Source organism: Vicugna pacos, chromosome 12, assembly GCF_048564905.1.
Source record: "Vicugna pacos chromosome 12, VicPac4, whole genome shotgun sequence".
Taxonomy (NCBI): domain Eukaryota; kingdom Metazoa; phylum Chordata; class Mammalia; order Artiodactyla; family Camelidae; genus Vicugna; species Vicugna pacos.
Window position 1 is genome coordinate 62397269 of NC_132998.1, and position 15583 is coordinate 62412851.

Below are 15583 nucleotides of genomic sequence, written 5' to 3' on the forward strand. Positions count from 1 at the left end.
AGAGAAGAGAACAGATGGCCAACAGGCACATGAAAAGATCTCATTAATTGTCAGAGAAATGTAAATCAAAACTATAATAAGACATCACCTCACACCTGTCAGAATGGCCATCATTAAAAAGTCTACAAATGATAAATGCTGTAGAGGATGTGGCGAAAGGGGAGCCCGCCTACACTGCTGGTGGGAATGTAAATTGGCACAGCCTCCATGGAGGACAGTATGGAGGTTCCTTAAAAAATTGAAAATAGACTTACCATATGATCCAGCAATTCTACTCCTGGACATATATCTGGAGGAAAATATAATTCAAAAGACACATGCACCCAATGTTCACAGCAGCACTGTTTACAATAGCCAAGACATGGAAACAGCCTAAATGTCCATCAGCCGATGATGGGATTAAGAGGCTGTGGTATATGTATATGTGGTGTGTGTATACACACACACACACACACACACACACACAATGAAACACTACTCAGCCATAAAAAAGAATAAAATAATGCCATTTTCAGCAACATGCATGGACCTGGAGATCGTCATTCTAAGTGAAGTAAGCCAGAAAGAGAAAAATGCCATCTGATATCGCTTATATGTGGAATCTAAAAAAAAGGACACAAATAAACTTACCTACAAAACAGAAACAGACTCACAGACATAGAGAACAAGTTTATGGTTACCAGTGGGTAAAGTGGGTGGGAAGGGATAAATTGGGAATTGGAAAATTCCACCTCTCGAGGAGTGATGGAAATGTCAGCTATCTTGATTGTGGCAGTGGTTTCATTGGTGTAGACATCTGTCAAAATTCATCAAATTGTATATTTGAAATATGTGTAGTTGACTGTACAGGAACCACACCACAATAAAGGTGTTAAAAAAAAAAGAGAGAGGGAGAAAAGAACTTGGGCAGAGAGGAAGTTGGAAGAGGAAAATTGGGTTGGAGGCAATGAGTGTGGACATGTCTTGAGCGAGTTTTGTTGTGAAAGGGGAGGAGAGAGTGGGCAGTTGTGGGGGTAGGAGAGGCAGTGGGGTCAAGAGATGCTTTGTAAGATGGGGAAATAGCATTCTGCCTGTCTGCTGATGTGACTGATCTGGGGTTGGGGGGAGAGATACTGATGAAGCAAGAGAAAGATGGTAGAACGGCCAGAATGAGGATGTGCAGTTGGGAGGGGCTTCAGGAGGAGAAGTATCTGAGGCAGCGGGAGTCCATCTAAAGGCAGAGGTCCACCAGGAGCATGGGAAGTTTTCCACGGTCCCAGGAGAGAAGCAGAGCTGTGGGTGTGGGCAGGTGAGGTGGCAGGAGCTCCTGGAAGAGCTCCTCGTATTGCTTCTATGTTCCTGGTGACGCAAGGAGTGTGTTTGTTTCCTTGGGTCACCATCATAAAGCACCACTGATGGGGTGGCTCAGACAACAGAAATGTATTGTTCTGGAGACTGGAAGTCTGAGATCAAGGTGTCTGCAGGGTCGGTCCCTCGGGGCCTCTCTCCTCAGCTTGTACAGATGGCGTCTTCCCCCTGCGTGTGTCTGTGTTCTCATCTCCTCTTCCTATAAGGACCACCAGTCATCCTGGACACACCCATAGGACCTCATTAGCCTTAACCACCTCTCTGAAGACCCTTCTACCCAAAACAGTCAGATTCTGAGGGTAGGTGTTTCAACACATGAGTTTTAAGGGGACGCACTTCAGCCTGTAACAAGGAGGAAAGCCGTCAGCTAAGAGGGGTGACCAGGTGAGGAGGAGCTAGAGATCTGAGGAAGAGAAGCGAGTGCAGAACCGTTTTCTAGGATGCTCAGAGAATCCCATGGAGGGGCAGAGGGTGGTTGCTGCCCAGGGCTAAGGGCCCACTGGAGGATGGCCATCCTGGTCAGCTTCCCTCTCCTCTGCGTTCTTCCATTTAATCTGTTCTCCTCCATGTCCATCTTTCTGCTTGCAGAGTTATGGCAAAGAGGGGGAAGGCAGATACCATAGTTCCATCCAGGTGGGGTAAAAACAGGATTTACTGGGGAATCTCACCAGCCCGGGGCCTGTAAGCAAGACTCAGAGGGCCCGGCACTCCCGTAGCTCCAGAGGCGCTCCGCCAGCACTGAGCGGGGCTGCTGGACCTGCCGTGACTTATATTTTAAGGGAGGCATGACCCCTGTCTGCTTCTCTGTCTTGCAGTCAAACACAAGAAACCAGCACAGGTGCAAGGAATGCACCCTTGGGACCTCGGCAACAGGAAGCCCAGAGTAAACGCTGTCTAGACAAGGGACTGTCCTGGAATGCCAGCTGCTAGCCTTGGGGATGAAGTGCGGTGTTGGGTTTGCGCCACTCAGAGAAGGGGAGCCCCTGCTCCCAGGAGTATCTGTTGTAGACAACGCTAATGTCCAGAGTTGTTTGCTAGACAATCTTATTTGTCCTTCCCTCTAAGATAAGCATTGAGCCTATAAAATTCCCTCTAAATACTGCTTTAGCTGCATCCCTCAAGTTTTGATATTCAGTAGTCTTGTCTTCATTCAGTTATTTTCCAAGTTTCATTATGGTTTAATCTTTGACCCATGAATTACATGGAAGTATATTCTTTATTTCCAAACTTGGATCTTTTCTAGTTACCTAGAGATTATTTATTCAAAATTAAAAACATTGTGATCAGAGAATGGTCCAGTTTGTAGTCCATTTTCATAAATGCCCGTGTGTGTTTAAAAGGAACTGGTATTTTACAGCTGTCTTGTGCTGGAATATATATATATATATCCCTGCATCCTCATGGCTCCCCTTGGTCCGAGCCCCAACCCTTGGCTGGACCATCCGACCACATCCTCTGGAACATGCTCAAATTCCACATATATATATACCAAATATACCACAGGGATATATATATATATCTCCTTTAGGTTAAGTTTAGTGATTTTATTATTTAATTATATTCTATTTTTCCTAAATTTTAATTTGCTTAATATAACAATTTCTGAAAGAGGTATCCTAAAACTTCCCAACATCAGTGGATTTATCTTTTTGTAATTTTGTCAATTGTTGTTTTATATGTTTTGTTGCTTTATTATTAGGCATATACAAAATTTTAATTGTTACATATCCCTGGTTAATAGATCTGTTTGTCATTATGAATGGCACTTTTAATCTCTGGTAAAATGTTTTACATTAAAATCAATTGGTCTGGTCACAAATGAACTTATTTACAAAACAAACAGGCCCACAGACATAGGAAACAAACTAACAGTTACTGGGGAGAAAGGGGCGGGTGGAGGGATAAACTGGGAATTCAGGATTTGCAGATACCAACTACTATATATAAAACAAACAACAAATTTCTACTGTATACTACAGGGAACTATATTCAATATCTTGGATAGTTTATAATGAAAAGAATATGGAAACGAATATATATGTGTAGTGAATCAGTATCTATACACTACAAATTAACACATTGTAGACCAACTATGCTTCAATAAAAATTTTTTAATCAGTTGGTCTAGTATCAATAGCTATAGCTTTCTCTTAGTGAGTGGCATTCAATTTTTTTACGTCCTTATGTCTTAGGTCTATCTATTGTTAACACGTAGCTAGATTTTTTAAAACCCAATATGACAATCTTTACCTTTTAACTGCAGAGTTCACAAGTTCGCTTCATTTATATCTATTAATATTACAGTTCTGTTTGGATTCCTTTCTGCCAACACATTAGGTGCTTTCGAATTGTCCCACCAATTCTGCCTTTTTCTATCCTACCCTGATTTCTTTTGGATTAAGTTCTTTTTCCTTTTTCCATTTCCCCCTTCTACTAATTTGGAAGTTATATTTCCTGTTTTTCCTTCCTTCAGTCATTACCCTAGTCATTTTAATAAGGAATCCTGAGAGTCGTCACAATCTTTTTTCATCACAAAACTTTTGCAAGAATATACGCAAGTGTATTGCCTTGGCCGTGGGGTTAGGAAGGAGCCCCTAAATGAGACACTAAAACTCAAGCTACAGGGAAAGGATCGACCGATTCAGTTAGTCAAAATGTTACACTTCTTTGTACTCCCGCACACACACGTGCACACACAAATGACATGAAACGAAGGCAAACAAAAGTGCAGATGAGAGAGGTAATCACATAAGTTATCACCAGCAAAGATTAGTATCCAGAATGTGGGGAGGATGTCCACCAACCAGTAAGAAAAAAAAAAATCACTCAATAGAAAAATGAGGAAAGACTGTGAGGAGACAGTTCTTAGCAGAGGAAACCCACTCACAGGCATAGAAAACAAACTTATGGTTACTTGGGGGAAAGGGGCGGGTGGAGGGATAAACTGGGAGCTCAGGATTTGCAGATACACACTGCTATATATAAAATAGATAAACAGCAAGGTCCTGCCGTACAGCACAGGGAACTGTATTCAATACCTTGTAATAGCCAATAATGGAAAAGAATATGAAAAGGAATATATATGTGAGTTTATTTATGTATAACTGAATCACTCTGCTGACTACACTGTACACCAGAAAGTAACACATTATAAACCAACCATACTTCAACTTTTTTTAAAAAAAGGAAACCCAAAAGACCAGCAAACAGATAAAAACATGTTCCACTTCACTAGTGCCGACAAAAACTAATCACTCCATCCAAGAAAGAAATGAAAAATTCTACTCAAGTCAAATTGAGGATTATAACCCAGGCACAGGGTCTCCAAAAGCTCTGAGAACGGCTCCGCCCATTAGAAGTCAAGATACAGTCACGTAAGGTTTCTGAGACGGAGGGCTGGATGTTAAATGACATACCATGGACAGTTTACAGTCCAATCTAAGCGTCACCATGGCCCCTTACAAGATCAGGAAGGAATGGTACCTTTGAAGGAGCTGCCTCGTCGATGCAGGGAGAACGTTGCTCTTTATGGCTGAGCAGGGATTTCTGCCGCTGGGGAGGTCTGCTCGATGCACCAGCCGGATACAGGGTGCACGGTGCGGGGAGAGGAGGCCAGAGGGCAGAGAAAAACGATTTTTATGTTTAAATTTTTCTTGTCTTGCCATGAAACGCGAACTTTCTTCCACACCAGCAGTCAAGCAAGTGGACGTTAAGTCCACACCGGACCTCCACGTCCCCATGCCGTCTCCATGTGCCCCCGTGTGGGCTGCTTGTCAATGCTTCTGCCTTTATCTGTTTCACACGAACGTAGATGAAAGAGTCAAGTCATTGTACAATTACTCCTTACCAAACACAGCAATCCTCGCCCCTGCCACAGTCCTGCTTCCCCAAGACATGGATTCCTGCCTGCTTCTTTTTTCACATTTACCTTTAAATCTGTAAATGGCACCTTATGTCATCACTGATCACTTAGATTTAGGCATTATCTGTCAACGTCCCGGCACCAGAGGCGACGATTTAGTTTCCTGTCATGGCTGCAAACCCCACACAACCTCCTCTCTCTCTCCCCCTCTCTCTCTGTCTCACACACACACACACACACACTCTTCCTCTGCCCGTCCCGAGACGTCCACGTTGCAACTGGGGTTAGGTCAATATGCACATGCCCATCTTCCTTCCTGCATCCCAGATCTTATTTCTACTGTTTCTTCTATTCTCTTTGTCCTTGGATTAATGTCTTCTACAAATCCACATTTTTTACAGTTATGCGAGTGGGTTTAAATAAGAAGGGTAATAAACAGTGTATGTTTCAGAGACCACCTTCAGCATCCTGATTTCCACCCTAATGTCTTCATTTTTTTTGTCTTGTTTACTCTAGGCACAATGTTTCCATCATCCTAAAACACATACTTTTTCAAAGTATAAATGTTTTTGAAGAGAGTGAATGCATCTTATAATTGGTGTCGAAGACCCAGCCCATCCCCAGAACTGAGGGGGTCCTGGGAGGTGGGACTTTGCATTGGAAAACGTGATGAGTCCGTCCTCCTGCTCAGGAGGGACCTGGCAGCTGGCACCCGAGCTGTGACCTCAGCCAGTCCTCGTCACCCAGTTCATCTGTAGCGTCACAAGCACTTGAATTTGAACCTGAGTGTGCACACTCAGTTTCTCTTTATTCTTTTTTTTAATAAGTGAAAGTAAAACCCTTCTGTTTTAAACTCTGCCTCCTTCTATTTCTCTCAATACTCTGGCCACCAAATGTGTGGAGTTTTTTCTCCACACCAAACATTTCTCCAATTCTCTGCAAATACTGGCTGGGTACCCCACAAGAGAACCCAATTCAGATGCTCCTACCCGGAAACTGCACAGGTTAAGGGATTTGATGTGTTAATACGAAGAATCCAAAGCAGGACCTGTGATGGAGAGCTTTCCTGGGCAGAGAAGAGAGCAGCTTCTCGCTTCAGAACAGCCACTCAGGCTGCTGATAAGAAAGGGCTTTGGAGGAATTTGAGCATGTTCCAGAGGATGTGGTCGGATGGTCCAGCCAAGGGTTGGGGCTCGGACCAAGGGGGGTCATGAGGATGCAGGGAGAGGGTCAGACTCCAAATTATTCGAAGAGGTAAAGTCTCCAATATTTGACACTGAACGAGGAAAAGGAGACCAGGGAGAGGGAACGTTCAGTCTGCCTCCCAGACCGAACGGCTGAGTGGGCGTCAGTGCTGGCCGTGGAGGCTGGCGCGCTGGCCAAGACCAGACTCGGGAGCCGCCGCCCCCGGTCCTGAGGCTGGGGCTGGGCCGTGACCCCTGAAGGGCAGGGCTCGATGGAAGGAGAAAAGGGGGGCAGATCCCTGCCCCAACAACCTAGGGACTTGCCTTCTCTAGAGCATCTTTTTAAAAGCAATTAAAGCAAAGGCAACACTTTAAAAAACAAGCAACCCAATCAAAAAATGGGCAGAAGACCTAAATAAACGTCTCTCCAAAGAAGACGTCCAGACGGCCAACAAGCTCATGAAAATCTGCTCAACATCACTAATTTTCAGAGAAATGCAAATCAAAGCCTCAACGAGGCATCACCTCACACCAGTCAGAATGACCATCATTCAAAAGTCCACAAATAATAAATGCTGGAGAGGGTGTGGAGGAAAGGGAGCCCTCCTGCGCTGTTCGGATGGCGGTTCCTTAAGAACCTCAAAGTAAACTTGTCATATGATCCAGCACTCCCACTCCCGGGCATGTATCTGTACAGGAGGCAGCAGCAAGTAGACCCCTAGCCCACTTCTTTCCTGAGCTCAGGGAATATTCTGGAAATATTTTTGGCAGCTTGTGGATTTAACCTTTTAAATGTGTCCAGTCCTCAAGTCCTTTTTCCAGCCGTTCTCCGGATGGTTTATCTCTTTAAGGCAGCAGTGACTTTTCTGTCCTGAAATGACAGATCCAGAGTCTTCAGGATACCAAACACATCCTCCAGATGCTTGAGGGAGCCACTTGACATCCTAGGAATGGCATCTGCTTGCTATATTCATGTCAAGAAGTAGTCTTATCTCTGCTCACATCTCAAAGCTCCCGCACGCAATTAATTCATGCGATGCCAGCCCAGCAGCTGTGGTTGGTCACACTGATCATCTGTGATTTCTCCTTTGATAGGGAGGCAGGGTCAGGACATGGCCAGACTGTGAGCTTTGCAGCAAATAAAAGGAAGATGTACCGGCAACCTCTTATTCACTTAGCGACCCCCTTTCTTGCTGTTCCAAGTTGGTGCCAAGTCAGAACTGATTCCAATGTGCCTTTTCCAATCCCCACTATGGCTACCAGAAAATAATATTCATTTAACTTCATGAAAAGGCTCTTCTCCTGAAATGTGGGCTTTCAGCCGTCAAACAGGAAAGAGCCGCTTCTCGCTCCCCGTCGGGCGGAGGCTGGCCCGGCGGTGAGAGCGTGTGCGGACACGGCCACCCACGCGCGCACCTCTCCCCTGCTAACCAGCCGTGTCACCCAGGGCCGGCTCCTCACCTGCAGGGCCCCTGGGCTTGCCAACCATAAAGCGTGGGTAATAAAAGTATATTTTATTAGATAAATAAACCATGATACTAAAAAAGAAATACATAAAAGTAAAGGATGCTTGATTCTTGTAAAGTGCCTGGAGCACTTCCCAGCGGGAGCGTGTGTCCCGTGAATGTGAGCCCGGAAACTGGGACTTTCTTCATAACCGCGGTCACCTGCCCCTGTCCCGTCCCGGGCTGATACGTCCTCATCGCCACAGAGACCTTCCTGGGTGAGGAGAAGCGTCTGCTGGCAGGCGGCGTTCGGGAATTGCCCCTACACATCGTGCGGCCCTGCCGCGCTCAGCAACACCCACGGCGTCTGTTGCTGGAGGAGCCTGCAGGTTCTGCTCTTGGTTCTCCCCCTCGGCGTGATATCTGGGACCAACGCTGAGGCTCATTCAGAAGCAGAAAGTTCCCTTCGTCTGCTGTGGCTCCAGAGAGGCCAGCTGCGAATGCTGGAGTTTCCCTCTCATTTCAGCCGTTATTAGTAGAACTACTCAATTTTGCTCGAGCAGGTCTTATTTCGTGCTTGTTCTGGAAAAACTCGGTGGCTTCGCTGGATGGATTTCTACTTCTCTGTTTTTAAAGAAGTGAAGTCTTCAGTTTCGGGCTGCCATCTGACACTCTCATGCCGATCACGTCCTGAGGCTGGGGGACAAGTGTGAGCTCGCTGGTGTGGGTGAAACCAATCTTTCAGATACTTGAACTCACACATTTGAATCTGTGCACGTGCTTTTTGGCGGCTCATGCAAAATAGGCAGATTCGCTTTCCCAGGACCCGCACGGCCCCTTCCGACTGCTGGTCCCTGGCTGTGACCTCGCTCTAGGTTCTGGTCACCATTCCCTGTCTTTACCTCACTTTCAGGTTGGAATGAACCACTTCCAGGCCACTGATGCATTTCTGTGAATTAGGAATAAAACACAGCAAGTTGTAATGATAATAAATGTAAATTAACTTAAGGAAAACATGAGAGAAAAATGATGTGAAAATACGGCCCAGGGCCAAACGGCCCCTGCTTACTGAGTGTCCCCGCCCTGCTCTGGGTGGGGGCAGCCCCTGTAGTCAGTGTCCTTTGCCTCCTCCAGGGATGGAAGGGTCCCAGGGCTGCAAACAAGGCTGGCACATTGGTGAGGAAATGAGGAAGGGTGTCCAGGGTCACATCTGCCCTGGCTTTGCAATCCGTCACATCAACCCTTTTAAGAGCTTTTCAGTTGGCCCCCAAGGGCCCTGGGTCCCCACTGATTTCGAGGGTGGAGACAGAAAAGCAGACTGTAAGGAGCAGCCCCGGAACCAGGGTCTCGTCATCCCAGATGCTCAGAGGCTGCCTTTTGGAGGACGCGTGGTGTGCCAGGCGGCCAGGCGCCTCACGGCATCCATCTGATCTGAGGCGCTTACCGCCACGTTCCCGACGCGGAGATGGAGGTGCAGAGAGGGCAAGCCACTCGCTCAGCCCCTTAAACCCCCGCCGCCTCAGCCTCACTTGTCTCACAGGGACAGCGGCTCCACATCCAGGGCTGCCCGCCTCCCGGCTCCTGTTTCAGAGGAGCAGAGCAGGGCTCTCGGAGCAGCAGCTCAGCAAGGGAGCCAGTCACTTGGTGGGCTCTTTCAACATCTTGCTGGCAAAACCGACCAGCTTGCGTATCGAAGATTCTCCTTTCTGAGTCCGAGAGCAGGCAGGGAAGGTGAGGATGAAAAAAGGCAGAAAGGGAGCACGTGCACATGGAGCCTGGAGCATAGCAGGGGTCCGAAAACGGGAGGCTCAGAGTGATAGGAACCATCGCGGACACTTTCGTCTCAGTATTTTTTTGAACTTCTGTATCCGCTGGACACATATCCATGATTTTACAAAATGCACAAACATGGTGCTATGTTGGATTGTAAAGTAAATACTAGTAAAAACTGGGAACTGCCTAAGGGCCCAAGGAAAATGCCAGAGCAGGAAATGGTGGGCTGTGCGAAGTTAGTAGACGAGCACAGGACTCTGCAACATTCAGTCATTCATTCACTCATGTATTTGTTCATTCGGTGTATATTGGTTGATACAAGAGTATAATCAGTCAAGTCCCTTCTTCCTTGGAACTTATATTCTTTTTGTTCTGTGGTTAGATTTTTTTTTTTTAATGGAGGTACCGGGGATTGAACCCAAGACCTCGTGCATGCTAAGCACACACTCTGCCACTGAACTACACCCTCCCCATCCCCCGGAGGGCAGAGATACCCACACAAAGTAGACAGGAGGATTTAATAAACACGGGTACTGAAGCTGATAAACGGGGATGTGCTGGGAAGTGCCGGAGACAGAAGTCGGGGGCTGGGAGGCAAGTTACTGGAATGGCCCAGACTTCCCTGACCTTTGATTTGAGACCTGAGCAAGGAGAAAGTTCCACACAGAAATATTTGGGGGCACAGTGTTCCAGGTGGCAGGAGACACAAGTGCAAAGGCCCCAATGACCACCTGTGACACCTGATAGTCACCTGCTGCCCACGTGACTGCAGGCAGAGCGCTCCCCCACCCGAGCTGTGTGCTCTAGGATGGGAGGGGGTAATAACCACCCGGCAAATCCTACCGCAAGGGCTGAAAAGGCGAGTTGGGTAAACAGCTGAGCGCAGTCCCCGGTGTGAAGGTGCAATTCTGGTTATTGCTCACGTGGGGGAGGGCAGAGAGGCGCAGCTGGCTCTGCTGGCGTGCCAGGTTGGAGTGAAGTTTTGTTCATTTTATTAAGAGGTTTTTTTTTTTATTGAAGTATAGTTGATTTACAATGTTGTGTTAGTTTCAGGTGTACAGCATAGTGATTCAGATACACATACACATGAGCTTTCTCAGATTCTTCCCACTGTAGGTGGTTACAGGATACTGAGTGTGGATCCCTGTGCTTTACAGAAGGTCCTTGTTGTGCATCTATTTTATAGACAGTAATGTGTCTGTTAATCCCAAACTCCTAATTTATCCCTCCCCCCCTTTCCCTTTTGATAACCACAAATTTGTTTTCTGTGTCTGTGAGCCTGTTTCTGTTTTATAAATAAGGTCATCTGTATCATTTTTTTAAGATTCCAGGTGTAAGCGATAACGTGATATTTGTCTTTCTCTGTCTGACTTACTTCACTTAGTATGATCATCTCTATGTCCATCCATGTTGCTGCAAATGGCATTATTTTATTCTTTTTATGGCTGAGTAGTATTCCATTTGAAAAAAAATATAGAGAGAGCATCTTTTTTATCCAACCATATGTCCATGGACATCTAGGTTGCTTCCATGTCTTGGCTATTGTAAATAGTGCTGCTAAGAACATTGGGGTGCATATATCTTTTAGAATTAGAGTTTGTTCTGGATGTATGTCCAGGAGTGGGATTGCTGGATCCTATGGCAAAGAGTTATTTTAATACAGCTAGCATGTTTGAGTGCCATAAACACATCAAAATGAATCACTCTGCTCTCTCCTTCAACAAATATTACCTTGATGGAATCCCTGCTCCTCCCTCCCCACCCCTGTAGACACACACACACACACACCCTAAATTTGAGTCCCAGCTCTGCCACTGATGAGCTGCTTAACTGTAGACAGGACATCTCTCCTTCTGACCTGCTTCCTTCTCTGTAAGATGGGAGGTTCCAACTAGACTGCCCCTAAATCAAATTTCCTATCCAGCCCAACAAGATCATTCAGTTTCAACCGAGTACACCATCCGCCTGATGCTTTCATGCCTCTGCCATGATCCTCACCCGCCAGACACCCTTACTTCACTTGGCAAACTTTCCATGTCCATTTCGGGTTGTTATTGAAGTGTCATTTACATGCAGTAAAGAGCATAGATTGTTAAGTGCAATTCACATTAACAACACGCCCCCAGTAAGCCAAAGCCCTGCTAAAAGACAGGCTGTTTCTGTCACCTCAGAATGTCCTTTCGTGCTCCTGGTCACCCAGAGGTGACCACCATCCTGACCTCCATCCCCAAAGGTAAGCTTGCCCGCCCCAGAACTCCCTGTAATGGAATCATTTGTTTTGGTCTTCGGTGCCTGGGTTCTCTTGCTTAGACAGGAGGTTGCAGACCCACGTTGCGCGTGTCACCAGTTCCCCCATTCTATTGCTGAGAACCGCTGCGTGACTGAACAGGTCACAACCCACCTGGCCCTCTGCCCGTCTCGGGAACTTCCTGTGCCAGGCATCACGGTGGCTGCGCTGTTGACAGTCAGGGTTCCTTCCTTTTCCTTTCAAAGCCATGAGGTTTTGCTCTGGATGGGGCTTCTCCTCGATTCTCTCGAATCTTGAGGCTTTCTCAGAAAGGGTCTGGAGTCATCCTCACCGAAGGACCAAGGTGCTGCCTTCCTGCCGCCTCACTGAATGAATGCCTGGTGGTTGGGATGCCCATGGGTGCCCACACCGTGCCCCCAGTACCCGGCCGTGATTCTCTGCTGGGCCTCGGGGAATCCTGCCCTGCCCGGCCCCCTGGGTGTTCGCCCAAAGACACAAAGGACCCTGTGCGGACATCTGGGGGGTCCTTTTCTAAACTCGGCCTCTCCTTAGGAGCCCACTCTGTGCGTCCCAGCCTCCTCAACAACCCCAAATCCTAAGGTTTCTTTCTTTTACACAAGACCCTGCTCTTTGTTTGGATTCTACTTTCTGGGCCAGTTTGGAAAGTGTCCATTTCTCAAGGAAATGTTCTCAAACAGCCTGAAGCACAAGTTTTCGCTCCCCTTTACGCTCCCAAGGCATCTGGAGAATGCTGGTCAGGTACGCGCTGTACAGAGAGAAACTCGTGTCTGCAAACCTGTCCTTCCGCTAGGCCCACGTGAGCTGTTGGGTCCCTCGGGAACAAGCCAGGTGTGGGGGGTGGCCCGGCCCCATCTACAGGGTCCGCCCAGGTGCTTGTGAGAAGGTGTACGTCTCCGCTTGCTCTGACTCTCCAAGTGAAGAAGGCCTCGGCCTCTGGGAGGAAGATCAGAATTTCCACATCTAGAGAGAGCGAGCTGAGGTCTGTCTGGCTCTGGTGCTGAGCGTCTGCTCTGGGGTTAAGGGTCCGGGACTGAGCCTGGCATTTCACTCTGGGCCATTCTCAAGGAGAGGGTGAGCCTGATGAATGGTATCTGCTGTAGACGTTCCAAGAATGTTTGTTGAATAAATAAATGACCTGCACTGCTACATGGCCCAGCCCAGGCAGCCCACCCCTCCCTGTGGCAGCTGCCTCCCCATCACCAGGGAAGGGACGGGCTCAGAGCTGCCTACAGGGTCTCTGAGGCCCTCTCCCCCCACCCCCGAGCTGGTCCTAGCTCGGACCTCATTGCATACAAGCACTTGAGCAGGTGGGCTCCCAGCCTGGGTCTTTTCCCATCCTCTGTTCTCCACGGAGCAGCCAGCGTCATCCTTCAAAAACACAACTTGACCACATCATGACCCTGCTTCCGGGTCTTCGGTGACAGCACAGTGGTGAGCTCGACTGGCTCACGGCCCCTCTGACCTCGTCTTCTCTCTGGCCACTGCCCCCACACCCCTTGGACCTCACTGTGTATCATCGGGGAGGGTCTCACAAACTCTGGCCTGCAGGCTTCCCTCCCACACCCCTCCCTCCCTGCAGAGCTCCCTGAAGGATCTCACGAGGTCCCAGGACACTGAGACAGGGGTGTCCTGTGGGCAGATGGGCACGGGTCCCCATCCCTGCCAGTGCCCCCACGATGGGCCCCGGGTGCTGGCCGAGGTGAAGGCTGACCCCTTGGAGATGCTGGCTCTGCACTTCCCACGTGACCCCACGCCTGTCTGCATCATCCCATCCGCCTCGAGGACCACATCTCACCACCCTCCCTTGACGCCTCTCAGCACAGGGGGCCCCTCTGGTCCTGCTCGGGGTGCGGGAGTGGGTCTCCCCTTTCCCTCACTTCTCTTTTCAGCCCATTGCTAGAAACCACCTGTCCGGCTACGCCTCGGGGCCATCTGTCTTAGGAACCCAGCAGAAGTTTGGAGGAGTCAGAAAGCTCGACCACAAAGTGAGACATCTCAGGTGTCCTCTGACAGCTGTTACCTGAGACGCTCTGGACCCACACCGCCTCCAGCTCTGCACATGTTCCCGTGTTCTCCTGGCCAGTTGGTGAGCTCCTATTCAGTGTTCAAAGCCAGCTCCCATGTTCCTCCCAACAGCCAGCCCCGCTACCCTCCTCGGTGCCTCCCTGCTCCACGGACGGCATGCCTGGTGCAGCCCTGTGATGGCTGGTGGATGCAGATGGCTCCCCACTGGGCTGTGGCCTCCTTGAGGTCAAGGACCACACCCATGACCTCCATGTCCCCCGGCCCAGAGCCGACTCACACCCCTGCCCATGTAGAACTTCACAGACCCCGAAGCCTCCCTTTATCCTCCCAGCACCCTCCCCAGAAGAAGGGGCACCACCCCCACCCCTGGGGGAATCGCGGTGTGGCAGGGCCCTCAGCCCCGCCGCTGGGCAGGAGATGGGTAGAGCTGGGACTCCAACCAGATTTGATCGATTCCAGAGACGAGGCACGTCCTACAAACCCAGCGTCCCAAGGAAACATCTGCCAAACTGTTTGCTGAATCATTTTCTAAATTGCTTCCCTCTCTGAAGAGTAAAAGCTTCTGCTGCAAAGACGTTGATCTGAAACAGTAGTCAGGGGCCGTCAGCCTGGACCAGCCCATTCTAGGCTTATTCTGTGTGGTTCTTACCCACTCGTATGATGATATCATGGAGTGCCCCCCCCCCGGAAAGGTGTGACCCTGACTCACAGCCATGCATCCCCCCTCGGCTCAGTCTTAGCAGCAGAGAGCGTTGATGCTGGAATCAGACAGACCCAGAACCCCCAGCCTGGCCCAGCCTCCTTCTGGCAGCGTGACCTCGGGGTCCTCTCTGATGGATGTTGACACAAAGCCCCCAGGGCCCTTGTGATCCTGGTTGGTAATATACGTCCAGCACCAGTAGGTACTCAATTGTGAAAACTTGGTCCAATGCAGGGAGCGTGTGATTCACCACCCAGACCCTCCCTTCAAGGGCAAGGCGTTCCCTCCTCTGGCTGCGGGGCTCCCAGCTGCATCCATCCCGAGAATGGACTTGGCTGAAGGGAGCCTCCGCACCCAAGGTCACCCCACCCCAGGGGAAGCCTGCACCCCTCGACTGCTCAGTGCCTGGATTAAAGGGCTGGCCCCAGGCCTCCGTTCAGGCTGCGTCTGCAGGGCCCTGCTGGCTCCAGGGCTCCCCCCGTCAGCCCCACTGCCGACCAGCCCTCCTCTGCCGCCCGCATCCCTCACTCCAGCGGCCTTGAGAGCCCCCTCAATCAGCCTCCGCACACAGGAGACCAGCCTGAGGAAGTGACCGATTTATTATCATCCAGGTCCTTCCACTTGGAAACCCAGAGGCTTCCTATCCCTGGGGAGGGGGAGACGCGCGTCGCAGCACAGAATTGGGCAGGTTTGGCTGCACTTAAACAACCCCGACTGTGTTGCAGCGAGAAACCTTATATCTCGTTCTCGTTCATCAAAGCTGTGGCTCGGCTGGAATGGACTCCACGTGTCTTCTCCCTCCCGAGCCCAGGAGGAGGGGCAGCCGCCATCCAGGACTGGACAAGCTGTTCTTGTGGTGGAGGGGAGGGGCAGGGCAGGAATGGGGAGGGCAAACCAGCGGAGAACATTTAAGCTACCGCTCAGGCAGGGCTAGGTCCACCGGCCAAGCCCCCGGGCAGGGGAAGGACAGGAGGGAGC